This window comes from Mustelus asterias, chromosome 3 (assembly GCF_964213995.1).
Source record: "Mustelus asterias chromosome 3, sMusAst1.hap1.1, whole genome shotgun sequence".
NCBI classification, from domain to species: domain Eukaryota; kingdom Metazoa; phylum Chordata; class Chondrichthyes; order Carcharhiniformes; family Triakidae; genus Mustelus; species Mustelus asterias.
The window spans coordinates 60,795,888-60,809,786 of NC_135803.1; positions in this window are offsets into that span (position 1 = coordinate 60,795,888).

Here is a 13,899-nt window from a genome sequence, read left to right on the forward strand (position 1 = left end):
TGACCCTCCAACCCTGGGAGCCACCCATTGGCCAGAATGTTTCAACCTCGCTAGGTGAGGTTCGTAATGTCCTGCCCGAGGTCAACGGAGAATTCCATTCTGCAAGCCGCGCCCGCCCCGATTCTGGGATTGGTATAGCAATAAAATTCTGACCATTGTCTCTGATTACATAGCAAGCCTGCTCCCTTTTCTTTAATTGGCTGAAGGTTTGAAAACACATGTGGGGGTGCCTGAAGCATGTCATGCATGATTGGGACTCAGAACTCTCACCAGTTCTCAATCCCCTTGAAAACCACTAACATCAAGTTAGGTGGGAAGGTAAATTGTTAAGAGAAGGTAAAGAGTCTGCAAAAGGATATAGACAGGTTTAGTGAGTGGACAAAAATGTGCAGATGGAGTATAATGTGGGTACATGTGAACTTGTTCATGTTGGCAGGAAGAGTAGAAAAGCAATATACTCTTTAATTGTAAAAGAGATTACAGAGGGATCTGGGTGTCCTTGTTCATAAATTATATAAAGGTAGAATGCAGCTGCAGCAAGTGATTAGGAAGGATTTGATTTGAATTGATTTATTATTTTCACATGTATTAGCATACAGTGAAAAGTATTGTTTCTTGCGTGCTATACAGACAAAGCATACCGTTCATAGAGAAGGAAATGAGAGAGTGCAGAATGTCGTGTTACAGTCAAAGCTAGGGTGTAGAGAAAGATCAACTTAATGCAAGGTAAGTCCATTCAAAAGTCTGATGGCAACAGGGAAGAAGCTATTCTTGAGTCGGTTGGTACATGACCTCAGACTTTTGCATCTTTTTCCCGACAGAAGAAGGTGGAAGAGAGAATGTCCGGGGGGGCGTGGGGTCCTTAATTATGCTGGCTGCTTTGCTGAGGCAGTGGTAAGTGTAGACAGAGTGAATGGATGGGAGGCTGGTTTGCGTGATGGATTGGGCTACATTCACAACCTTTTGTAGTTTCTTGCAGTCTTGGGCAGATCAGGAGCCATACCAACCTGTGATACGACCAGAAAGATTGCAAATAGAATGTTGATGTTTATTGCAAGAGGAATGTAATATAAAAGTAAGGAAGTTTTACTGCAGCTGTATGGGACCTTGGTGAGACCACATCTGCAATAGTGTGTGCATATTTAGTCTCCTTCTAAAAAAAGATATAATTGCTTTAGATGCAGTACAAAGGAGGATCACTGGAAGTCATTCCTAAAATGAAGGGGTTGTCTTATGAAGAAAGGTTGAGCAGGTTGGGTCTATACCCATGAGAATTACCATAAGACATAGGAGAAGAATTAGGCCATTCGGCCCATCGAATCTGCTCCGCCATTTAATTATGACTAATACTTTTCTCATCCCCATTCTCCTGCCTTTTCCCCATAATCCCTGATCCCCTTATAAATCAAAAACCTATCTATTTCTGTCTTAAAGACACTCAATGACCTGGCCTCCTCAGCCTTCTGTGGCAAAGAGTTTGACAGATTCACCACTCTCTGGCTGAAGAAATTCCTCCTCATCTCTGTTTTAAAGGATCGTCTCTTTAGCCAGAGGTTGTGCGCTCTGGTTCTAGCTTTTCCAACAAGTGGAAACATCCTCTCCACATACACTCTATCCAGGCCTCGCAGTATCCTGTAAGTTTCAATAAAATCCCCCCTCATCCTTCTAAACTCCAATGAGTACAGACCCAGAGTCCTCAGCCATTCCTCATATGACAAGCTCTTCATTCCAGGGATTATTCTTGTGAACCTCCTCTGGACTCTTTCTGAGGCCAGCACATCCTTCCTTAGGTACGGGGTCCAAAACTGCTCAGAATACTCCAAGACAGAGATGAGGAGAAACTTTTTCTCCCAAAGGGTTGTTATTGTGTGGAATTCTCTTCCCTAGGAAGTAGTGGAGGCTGGGGCTTTGAATTTAGTCAAGGCAGAGTTAGGTAGGTTTCTGTAAGAAAGTCAAAGTTACTGGGTGGCAGACAGGAAAATGAAGTTGAGACCACAACTCGATCAGCCGTAATCTTATTCAATGGTGGAGCTGGTTCGAAGGGCCAAAGGACCTACTTCTCGTCCTATGTTCCTGTTTTCCTAAAATCCAGACCAATTGCTTCAGGGCTGCCTTCATCAGAACTGGAAAAAGTTAGACAGGTAATAGGATTTGACCAAGTGGAAGTTTAAAAAGGCTTACATTAACACTGCAATGAAGTTACTGTGAAAATCCACTAGTCGCCACACTCCGGGGCCTGTTACTTGGGGAATTTCGCAGTAACTTCATTGCAGTGTAAGCCTTACTTGTGACTAATAAATAAACTTTACTTGTTCAGGTACACTGAGGGAGAATTTAGCATGGCTAATGCGCTTAACATATTTGGACTGTGGGAGGAAACTGGAGCACCCAGAGGAAATCCACGGGGAGAACATGCAGACTCCGCACAGTGACCCAAGCCGGGAATTGAACCCGGGTCCCTGGTGCTGTGAGGCAGCATGCTAACCACTATGCCAAGTGAAAGGGGGGAAGGTAGGAAGAAGAACAAATGAGAAAGTCTGTGATTAATTGGAGGGCAGGACAGATTAAATGCAAAATATTTTGAGTTTTGATAAAAAGCTGATCAAACTCAAGAAGGGAAATAGAAAGCAACGAAGGTGAACAAGGTAAAAGTGACAAATGGAAATCCTGTCAGAGAATAGAGCAGAACCTCTTCAGAGCATTACTGAAAGTGCAATGGCAGCGAATTAACCACCAATACAAAGGCAAAATGCTGCAGATGCTGAAAATCTGAAATAAAAACAGAAAATGCTGGAAATACTCATCAGGACTGGCAGCATTTCGACAGATATTCTTCAAGCATTTTTTGTTTTTGTTTCAGATTTCCAGCACCAGCAGAATTTTGTTTTTGAATTAATATAAAAGTACTTGGTATCATATCTACTTAATTAATCCAGCACATTTCTTAGTTTTTAGTGTCTCATCAGTTTGTAGCATTTGTAATAGTTCCAAGATGTACAGGTTTGATGGATTGGCCATGTTAACTTGCCCCTTGATAAGCGCAAGATGCTGTGGATGCTGGAATCTGAAATAAAAAAAGAAAAATGCTGGAAAATTCCAACTGGTCTGACAGCATCTGTGCAGAGACAGTAGAGCAAATGTTTCAAGTCTAGATGACCCTTCATCATGTGTTGGGTTAAATTGCCCCTTAGTGTCCTAAGATGTGTAGGCTAGATGGATTAGTCATGGGAAATGTGTGGGGTTGTAGAGGTAGTGGGGGAGAGGGTCTGGGTAAAATACTCAGTCAGAGAGTCCGTGTAGACTTGATGGGCTGAATGGCCTCTTCTGTACTGTCAGGATTCTATGATTCTGAATTTGAAAAACACTTTGTAATATATTACTATGGCAATCAATGTTATTGCATTGTGTGTTGCAAAAAGACTGATAATGCATACCTATAATTGGATAGGTTGTCCAAATGATTATATTTTTGTATTACGGTCAATGCAATAATCAGTATGTTACAAATATAGCTTCTCATTTTGCAGTTCTGAAGAAATTGCTGGGATGATTGAAGAAAAAGTTCTTGTGCCAAAACATTTCTTCTTTTTCTCATTTGGTACTTTTCAAACTGAAGCAAACAAATTGTGCTTGCACCAAATTAGCCTTTGTAAATTTATGGAAGTCTTCCAAATATTGAGTCAGCATTTGCTCCCAGGATCAAGTGAACAGTGCCAGCCATTATACTCACACTCACTCACAGACTTCGTGGAAACTATTGTAAGTTAGAGGGCAGAATTTTATATACTTTTGCAAGTGTGTTTGAATTAATGGTCATTTAAGAGCCTCATTCCACCTCTATTGCAATTTCCATGCAGCTGTAGAAGGTGGAGCAAGGTGGGTAGCCGGACAACTTTCACTGGGCTGCCATCAGGTAGCAAGTGGGGTAAAGTACCTTCAATTGAGGGTTCCCTTGGGGTATTCCCCACCCAGACCATTTCTGCCCTTTTCAATCCTGCATGGCCTCTAACCCCCAACTTCCCATAGCCCCCCCACCTCCACGCTCTTCCCCCCACCCCCGCTCATGTTTCAAGTACCCATCTAAGTGCTACTTAAATTTTGTGAAGGTTCCTGCCTCCACCACCCTTTCAGACACTGAGTTCCAGATTCCCACCACCCTCTGGGTGAGAAGCTTTTCCTCAAATCCCCACCAAATCTCCTGTCCCTTACCTTAAATCTATGCCCTTGGTTATGAACCCCTCAAATAAAGGGAGAGGTTCCTTCCTAACTACCCTACCCTAGTGCAATCCTCCCTATACTGTGGCGAATGGAACTGCACACAGTACTCTAGCTGAGGCCTAACAAATGTTTTATATAGGACCATCATAACGTCACTTCTCTTATATTCCATGCTGCAGCTAATAAAGGCAAGAAGCTCAAGTGCCTTCTTGACTACCTTATTTATCTGTCCTGCTTCCTTCAGAGATCTTTGGACATGCACCCCAAGATCCCTCTGGCCCTTTGCTTCATTGTGTATTCCTTTGCCTTGTTAGTCCCATCAAAATGCATCAACTCTCACTTGCCAGTGTTAAATTCCATTTGCCGCTGTTCTGCCCATCTGATCATCCCATCTATATCATCCTGTAATCTAAGTCTTTCCTCCTCGCTATTTACCCCACCACCAATTTCCATGTCATCTGCAAATTTACTAATTATACATCCTACTTTCACTTCTAGATCATTAATGTATTTTAAACAGCAAGGGACCCAACATCAAACTCTGCAGTATACCAACTGGACAAAGGCTTCCAGTCACAAAGACAACCTTTGGCCATCACCCTCCTGCCACAAAGCCAATTTTGAATCCAATTGAATCCAATTGGACTTTTGACAAGGTCCAATTGCCTTGGATCCCATGGGCCCTTTCCTTTCTGCCAAGTCTCCAATTTTGGACCTTGTCAAAAGTCTTACTGAAGTCTATGTAGACTACATTAACTGTTCTCATCTACATATCTAGTCACCTCCTCGAAAAATTCAATCAAATTTTTGAGACATGGGGTGAGACTCTCTCGCCTCCCAGTCGCGTATTTCTTGGCGGTGGGAGGCAACACACCATTCACTGGCAGTGGGATTCTCTGATCCCACCGCTGTCACTGGGATTTCCCATTGAAGGCACTCCATGCCACTCCATGGGCAGAGTGTGCAGCCAGTCTGACCAGAAAATCCCACTACCAGCAAATGGCCGGAGAATTCTGGCCGTGATCTCCCACTAACAAAGCCATGCTGACTATTCCTGATTAATCTTTGCCTCTCCAAGTGGAGATGAATTCTGTTCCTCATAATTTTATTCAATATTTTCCCTAACAGTAATCTTAGACTCACTGGCTTGTAATTACCTGGTTTATCTCTACTTCCTTTCTTGAATAATAATGGGACCACATTAATTGTCCTCCAGTCCTCTGGTACCTCTACTGTGGCCAGAGAGGATATGGCAATTAACATCAGAACTCTGCAACCTCCTCTCTTATTGCATACAGCAGCTTGGGTTACATCTAGTCTGGGCCTGGGGATTTGTCCACTTTTAAGCCTGCTATAATCACTAATATCTCCTCTCTCCAAATGCTAATTTATTCAATTATATCACAGTCCCCCTCCCTGATTTCTATTTCTATATCTTTATTATCTTTCTCTATTAATGGTTTCATTGGTGCTTTAAGAGCTGATCACACGATTTGATGATGATGTCGTTAGGGTGTTCACACAGGCTACTATTTTATGTTCAGTTTGTACTCTGTGCAATGCAGGAAACATCACTTTCAATAACATCTATTGTGTGTTAGTTTGAACCTACATATGCAAGCCGTATTCTTTTCTTTTAGTTAAAACCTACAACCCCTAACATAATTAGAACATTGCATCCATAATAAGCACAGAAGCAAAAGACTCATTTAAAACCTCACCTATACCTTCTGGCTCCACACACGGATTGCCACTTTGGTCCCTAATGGACCTCTTTCCCTGGTTACCCTCTTCTCCTTAATATATGGGCGGGATGGTGGCACAGTGGTTAGCACCGGTGCCTCACAGCGCCAGGAACCCAGGTTCGATTCCCAGCTTGGGTCACAGTCTGTGTGGAGTTTGCATGTTCTCCTCGTGTCTGCATACATTTCCTCCACATGCTCCAGTTTCCTCCCACAGTCTGAAAGAGGTGCTGGTTAAGTGCATTGACCCGTACAGGTGCCAGAGTGTGGCGACTAGGCGAATTTCACAATAACTTCATTGCAGTGTTAATATAAGGTTTACTTGTGACTAATAAATAAATAAAGTACATTGGGATATTCCTTTATTTTACCTTCCAGAACTTTTTTAATGCCCTTCCTAATTTTTAAAGTACCTCCTTGTACTTTCTATATTCTATACTCCTCTGGGGCTTCCACCATTTTGATCATCCTGTATCTGCCACAAGGCTCCTTTATTTTCCTAATCCAATCTGTATATTTTTTATTTGCTCATGGGATGCAGGTGTCATTGGCTGGGCTAGTATTTATTGCCCAATCCTGAGGGCATTTAAGAGTCAACTACTGTTGTGAGTCTGGAGTTACATATAGGCCAGATCAAGTAAGGATGACAGATTTCCTTCCCTAAAGGACATTAGAGAATTAAATGGGTTTTTAGAACAATCAACACTGTTTCATTGTCAACAGTAGACTTTTAATTCCAGATTCTTATTGAGTTCAAATTTCAACATCTGCCATTGTGAGATTCAAACCTGTGCTCCAGGAGCATTATCCTGGCTCTCTGGATTATGAGCCCAGTGACAATACCATTATGCTACTGCCTCCCCATATCTCTTGACATCCAAATGTCTCTGACTTGTTGGTCCCACTCTTTACCTTTACGGGAACATGTTGGCCCTGTATTATCTCTATTTCCATTTTGAATGACTCCCACTGTTCTAATGTGGATTTTCCTACAAGTAGCTGCTCCCAGTCTGCTTTGGCCAGATCCTGTCTTATCCTATTAAAATTGGCCTTCCCTCAATCCAGAACCATTATTTCCAGTCCATCTTCATCCTTTTCCTGAACGACTTTAAATCTTACCGAACTATGGTCCCAACAACAAAATGTTCCCCCATTGACACTTTTACCACTTGCCCAGCTCATTCCCTAAAATTAGGTCCAGTGCCATCCCCTCTCTTGTTGGACTTCTTATGTTCTGGCTCAAAAAGCTCTCCTGGATGCACTTTAAGAATTCCACCCCCTCTAAGCCTTTCACTCTTTGACTATTCCATTTCAAATTGGGGAAGTTGAAATCCCCTACCATTATTACCGTATTGTTTTCACAGTTCTCTGAGATCTGTCTATATATCTGCTTTTCTATCTCTCCCTGTTTGTGAGCCTATGGTACTCTCTCAGCAATGGGATAGCACCCTTTCTGTTTTTAAGTTCTATCCATATGGCCTCAATTGAGGGGCCTGTTTTGATATCATCGTTCTTCACTGCAGTAATCGACTTCTTGATTAATACCTCCACTTTTATACCCCCCAAACCCCCAACCACTCCTAGTGACTAGTATTCACTCAGGAGCCTTCTTCTCCCTCTCAGCATACTGCAGAAGATGAAGCATCTTCACTCCAGCAAAGAAATACTCAGCTTTATCATTGCTGCATTGAGGATGAAAAAGATAATTAATATCTGAGATATGAAAAAATGTGAATGATGAGAAGGACGACATGATTCCTGTAGACATTGAAGGAAATGAAGGTATGACCTCTCGAGAGCACTTCAGAAACTCCTTTCAATTTCTGTCGGTAGTGGTAACATTGTCACACTCGCTTCAGTCTGAGACTGCTCTGCTTGTATGCAATAGGATGTGTCAGCATAAGAAGATAAAACAACACCAACTTCAGTGATGGAATGAATCTCCAGAACCAAATCTAGATGGGATTCTAGATTTGGAGTTTTCATCTGTAAAACTCTTGTCGATTTGCCCTCTGCTTCTGATTTGGCCTGAAATATATACCAAATGCTTTTCGGACAGTTTCAAAGTCGGCACATGGTTCTTTTACCCCCTGACTCAGGTGCATATTGTTGGCAACAGACCCCATTGTGTAGAGGAATAAATTAAACTGGTGATTGTTCTCTGTGGCATGCACACATGATGCTGCTCAATGTGTTAGAAAGTAAATTTTTCACAACTCTCAATGCTGGCCTCTCCAAGGACCTCTGAGGTTTTCGAATGACTGTGAAAAGGCAGTGACTACTTGACTGGTGGTGGCATTGCTATTGATTCTCAATGGGCCCCTGACCAAAGAAAGTCTTCGAATTCTTCTTTTGTCGATTTCTTCTTCTGATTTCTCCCTGTGGGTGCTCTGTCGATGGCACCAAATCATTGTTAGGTTGGTGACACCAGCATGTTTTGTAGGGTATCTAGTGGCTTAATCTATGCCAAGAAGGTTTCCCTCTACTCATGAGTGACTCAGGTCTGACTCAGGTAGGTTACCTCAAAACTACTTTATTAACACTATCTACATGGTGAGCTACTTGTTAAGTACATCTCTCTTGTGTGCAGACTATTCTATCTGCTCGACATCACCTCCGACACATAACTGCCAAGGTCACTGTTCTATCACTTAACACATCATTATCTCATTACTATAACTCTATTACCTGACCAAAATCCCTGACTTACCTGAAGTCCAGGACCTATCCCTTTTCTTCATGGACTGCTTGTAGACCCAGCAGTGGTCACTGCTCACTTCTGGCATTGCTAGGTCTACGCAGCTATCAGATATTCAGATTGGCACGCAACTCTGGAAGGTGGAGCTTCATCACAAATAGAGGTAGACATCCCTCTGTGACCAAATTAAGATTGCTCCCAACTTAATATCGCTGCAGTGCAACCAGTTCTTGGTCGGCAAACTGCCAACAGAGCTTTTGGTCGGGGAAATGAGTAACCTGTCCCCAGGTGAAATCTAGCCCACAGATTGCTGAAGTGCAGAACTTTCTACAGGGTCATCCAGGGCCTATGTGAACAGGACAAACAACGGTGTATCCTTGTCACTAAAAAAATGGTTAATGAGTAACACAGAATCTGACTGGGAAAGCATATATTGGAATATTGAATTCAATGTTAAATTAGATATATTTGAGACAGAATAAAAATGCTTCAAAAAGTTATCAACATTTTAAAAAAATCTTCACCAATATTTAATATTTAAGGAGTGTGAACAAGTATTTGTGGAAGTTAATTTTCAGTACTGGCGAGTTTGCTTGACAATCATCAAGACTCGTTATGCTATTAAATAGGTGGTTACACTGGGATGGACAAGCCCTGAATTTTACAATCGAGTTTAGTTTCTATCTCGGCAGTTCCATGTTGTTCAAGCATTTGAATGGTGAGTGTCTTGGAGAGATGCATCTTTCAATCTTGGAAGGAGCAAGGACTCTGAGGCAGAACTTGCAAATTTCTATGTTTAACTGGCCCCCAAGTGATCACCAGATGTGGCTGCCTAATTTCCATGTAATCTCCTTTAGGAAAGGAAATCAGTCATCCTTTTCCTGTCTGGCCGACATGTACCTCCAGATCCACAACAATGTGAATGACTCTTAACTGCACGCTGAAATGTATATGCTTATCCTTTTCACATGCAATTTGTTAGAACGCTTGAAAAAGATGTATACTTCTGTGGTGAACCATCGTTGGTTCCCACTGGATAGTACTGAGCGAGGGTCTGGCCAGTACGACAAGGATGTACATATGTTGCTGTTGGGTTAGGGATGGGTTGTGCTACTTGTTGCTGTGGCCAGTACTTGTTGCTGTGGCCAGTACTCCAAGGATGTACATATGTTGCTGTTGGGTTAGGGATGGGTTGTGCTACTTGTTGCTGTGGGGTTAGGGTGGGGTTGTTACACCTTTGTATTGTAGTGTTGTGGTACATCCCAGTCGGGCTCCGCCTCCTGGGAGAAGTATAAAGGTCCCTGCTCTGGCTGGGACCCCTCAGTCTGGGATCGTGTATATAATTGTTGGCTGCTTCATTACAGCAAATAAAAGCCTTTATTTCCTGAGCATCTAGCCTCGTGTATGATAACGCGCATCAACTTCGTATTAATGTTTACACTGGGAACAACAATGACAAACCTTGCCAAATCGACGCTGCAAAGTCCTCCTGCTAAAATCTGGGGACTTGTACCAAAAGTGGAAGAGCTGTCCCACAGACTAATCAAGCAATAGCCTGATGTAGTCATACTCATGAAATCATACCTCCCAGACACCATCTTCATCCCTGCATATGTCCTGCATCCCCACCAGAAGTGGTGACACACTGGTTTACAGTCAGGAGCGAGTTGTACTAGGAATTCTCAACATTGAATCCAGACCCCATGAAGTCTCATGGTATCAAGGTGAACAAGGGCAGTGAAACTTCCTGCTGATTACCACCCAGCACTGCCCCACACTCTCCCGTCAACCCCCTCAGCTGATGAATCAGTACTCCTCCATGTTGAATTCCACTTGGAGAAAGCACTGATGGTAGCAAGGGCACAGAATGAAGTCTGGGTGGATGATTTCAACATCAAGAATGGCTCAGCCATTCTAATGACCGAGCTTGAGTCATCATGAAGGATATATTTGGCAGACTGGGCTTGCAACACGTCGTGGGGAAACCAACATAATTATTGAAACAATCCACTTGAACTTGCCAATCTACCTGAAGCATATGCATTTGGTCTTGCCAGCATTGGCAGGAATGATCATTGTACTATTCCTGTAAGACTAAGTCCCATTTTCATATGGAGGACACTCTCTATCATGTTGTGTGTGGCACTGCCACCATTCAAAATGGGATAGACTCAGAACACATCTAACAGCTCAAAACTACACCTCCATGAAGTGCTTTGGGCCATCAGCAGCAGCAGAATTGTGTACGGCCATATTTGTACAACTCCATATCCTAAGATATCCATCACTATACTTCCAAGCCAGAGCATCAATCCTGATTCAATGAGTGCAGTCAGCATGTCAGGAGCAGCACCAGGCATAGCTAAAAATGAGGTGCCAACCTGCTATAGCTACAACAAAGGACTATATGCATGCTAAACAATGGAAACAACATACAAAAGACAGAGCTAAGCAATCCCATGATTAATGGATCAAATCAAAATTCTGCAGTCCTGCTACAAATAGTTGCGTAAGGTTGTTGAAAATTAAGCAATGAAGCAGGGGAGGAGGTTCTGCAAACAGCCCAGCCTCAATGATGAGGGAGTCCAGCACATCAGTGCAAAAGACATGGCTGAATTACTTGCAGCCACCTTCAGCCAGAAGTGCCAAATGGCTGATCCATTTCAGCCTTCTCTTTAGGGCCCAGCATCACACATGCCAGTGTTCAGACAATTTAATTCACGCCATCCAATATCAAGAAACAGTTAAAGGCAATTGGTACTACAATGGTTCTGCCAACATCTCTGTAGTAATACTGAAGACACGTGGTCCAAAACTAGCATACATAACCAAACTACTCTCAAGAAGCATGCCAAATCCAATCCAGCCAATTACCACCCCATTCGTCTCCTCTGAAACATTAGGGAAATGATTGAAGGCATTACTGACAGTGCTATAAAGTGGCACTTACATAGCAATAACCTGCTCATCAATGCAGAGTGTGGGTTCCACCAGGGCCACTCAGCTCCTGACCTCATTACAGCCAATTGGTCCAAACATGGACAAAAAAAATGAACACTCAATTCCAAAACTGAACTGTGAATTTGGCCAAGGAGCCCTAACAAAACTGAAGTTAATGAAATCAGGGAGAAAACTCTCCACTGGTTGGAGTCATACTTGACACAAAGGAAGATGGTGGTGTTTGTTGGAGGCAAATCATCTCAGTCCCAGGACATCTTTGCGGGAGTTGCTCAGGATAGTGTCTGAGGTCCAATCATCTTCAGATGCTTCATCAGTGACCTTCCCTCCATTATAAAGTCAGGAATGGGGATGATTATATAGCATTCAATACCATTCACTGCTCCTCAGCTACTGAAGCAGTCCATTCCACATGCAGTAAGATCTGGACAACCTTCAGACTTGGGCTGATAAAAGTGACAAGTAACATTTAAGCTACACAAGTGCCAGGCAATGACCATCTCTAATGAGAGAGAACCTAACCATGTATCTTTCACTGTCAAAAGCATTGCCATTGTAGAATTCCCCCCACTATCAACATCGTGGGAACACCCAGAAAACTTACAGACATATAAATACTGTGGAGATAAGTGAAGGTCAGAGACTGGGAATTCTGTGGAAAATGACTAATTTCCAGAGTCCATGTCTACCATCTATGTACACAAGTCAAGAGTATGATGGAAAATTCTTGCTTGGATGAGTGCAGTTCCAACGACACTGAAGAAGCACAGCACTATCCAGGACAAAGCAACCTGCTTGATCTTGGCCCCATCCACCAGCTTCAATCTTTACTCCCTCCACCACCTCTGCACAGTGGCAGCAGTGTGTACCATTTACAAGATGCACTGCAGCAACTCGCCAAACCTTCTTTGTTAGAACCCTCCAAACCCATGACCTTTACTACCTAGAAAGATAAGGGCAGCAAATGATTTGGAATGCCACCACCTGAAAGTTCCCTTTCAAGCCATTCACCATCCTGACTTGGAGCTATGTCACTGTTCTTTCACTGTCATTGGATCGGAAACTCCTTCCCTAACCCCATTGTAGGTGTACATACATGGGACAGCATCGGTTCAAGAAGGTTCTCACCACCACCTTCTCAAGGGCAATTAGGGATGGGACACAAATTCTGGTCTTGCCAGAGATATTCTGATGAAAGGTCACCGACATAAAATATTGGCCAGAATTTCCGGGCCTCGCCTACGGCAGAGATTCTTCAGTCCCGCTGCTGTGAATGGAGATTTGGCTGGGCGGAAAATTCTCCGTTCTCGCTGGCAATTGTAGCGCCATGTATCAGACCATAGAATTCCAGCCATAAGCTCTGTTTCTTTCCACAGATTCTGTTTGACCTGCTGAGTATTTCCAGTAGTTCTGTTTCCATTCTTGTCCAGGTAAGTGCCTGATTCCCTGAGAATACTATCCGGCCTCACGCAGAAAAGCAAGACAGGGCTCCCCTCCGGTTCTCCAGCCAGCAGGTGAGACTCCAGTCATCCACGTTAAATCCCAGCCAAGGTTTCAGGCCAATGAGCTTTCATCAGATAGAATCATAGAATCCCTACAGTGCAGAAGAAGGCCATTTGGCCCATCGAGTCTGCACCGACCACAATCCCACGCAGGTCCTATTCCTGTAACCTCATATATTTACCCTGCTACTCCCCCTGATACACAGGGACAATTTAGTATGGCCAATCAACCCAACATGCACATCTTTGGACAGTGGGAGGAAACCGGAGCACCCGGAGGAAACCTGCGCAGACACGGGGAGAATGTGCAAACTCCACACAGCCAGTGACCCGAGGCCAGAATTGAACCCAGGTCCCTGGCGCTGAGAGACACCAGTGCTAACCACTATGCCACAGTGCTGCTTCTGGTTTTTTTTTTCACCAGGTTGATACCGGAGATGAGGGGTTTGGATTATGAGGAGAGGCTGAGGAGATTGGGTTTGTACTCGTTGGAGTTTAGAAGGATGAGGGGGGATCTTATGGAGACTTATAAGATAATGCGGGGGCTGGATAGGGTGGAGGCGGAGAGATTCTTTCCACTTAGTAAGGAAGTTAAAACTAGAGGACACAGCCTCAAAATAAAGGGGGGTCGGTTTAAGACAGAGTTGAGGAGGAACTTCTTCTCCCAGAGGGTGGTGAATCTCTGGAATTCTCTGCCCACTGAGGTGGTGGAGGCTACCTCGCTGAATATGTTTAAAGCACGGATGGATGGAATTCTGATCGGTAAGGGAATTAAGGGTTA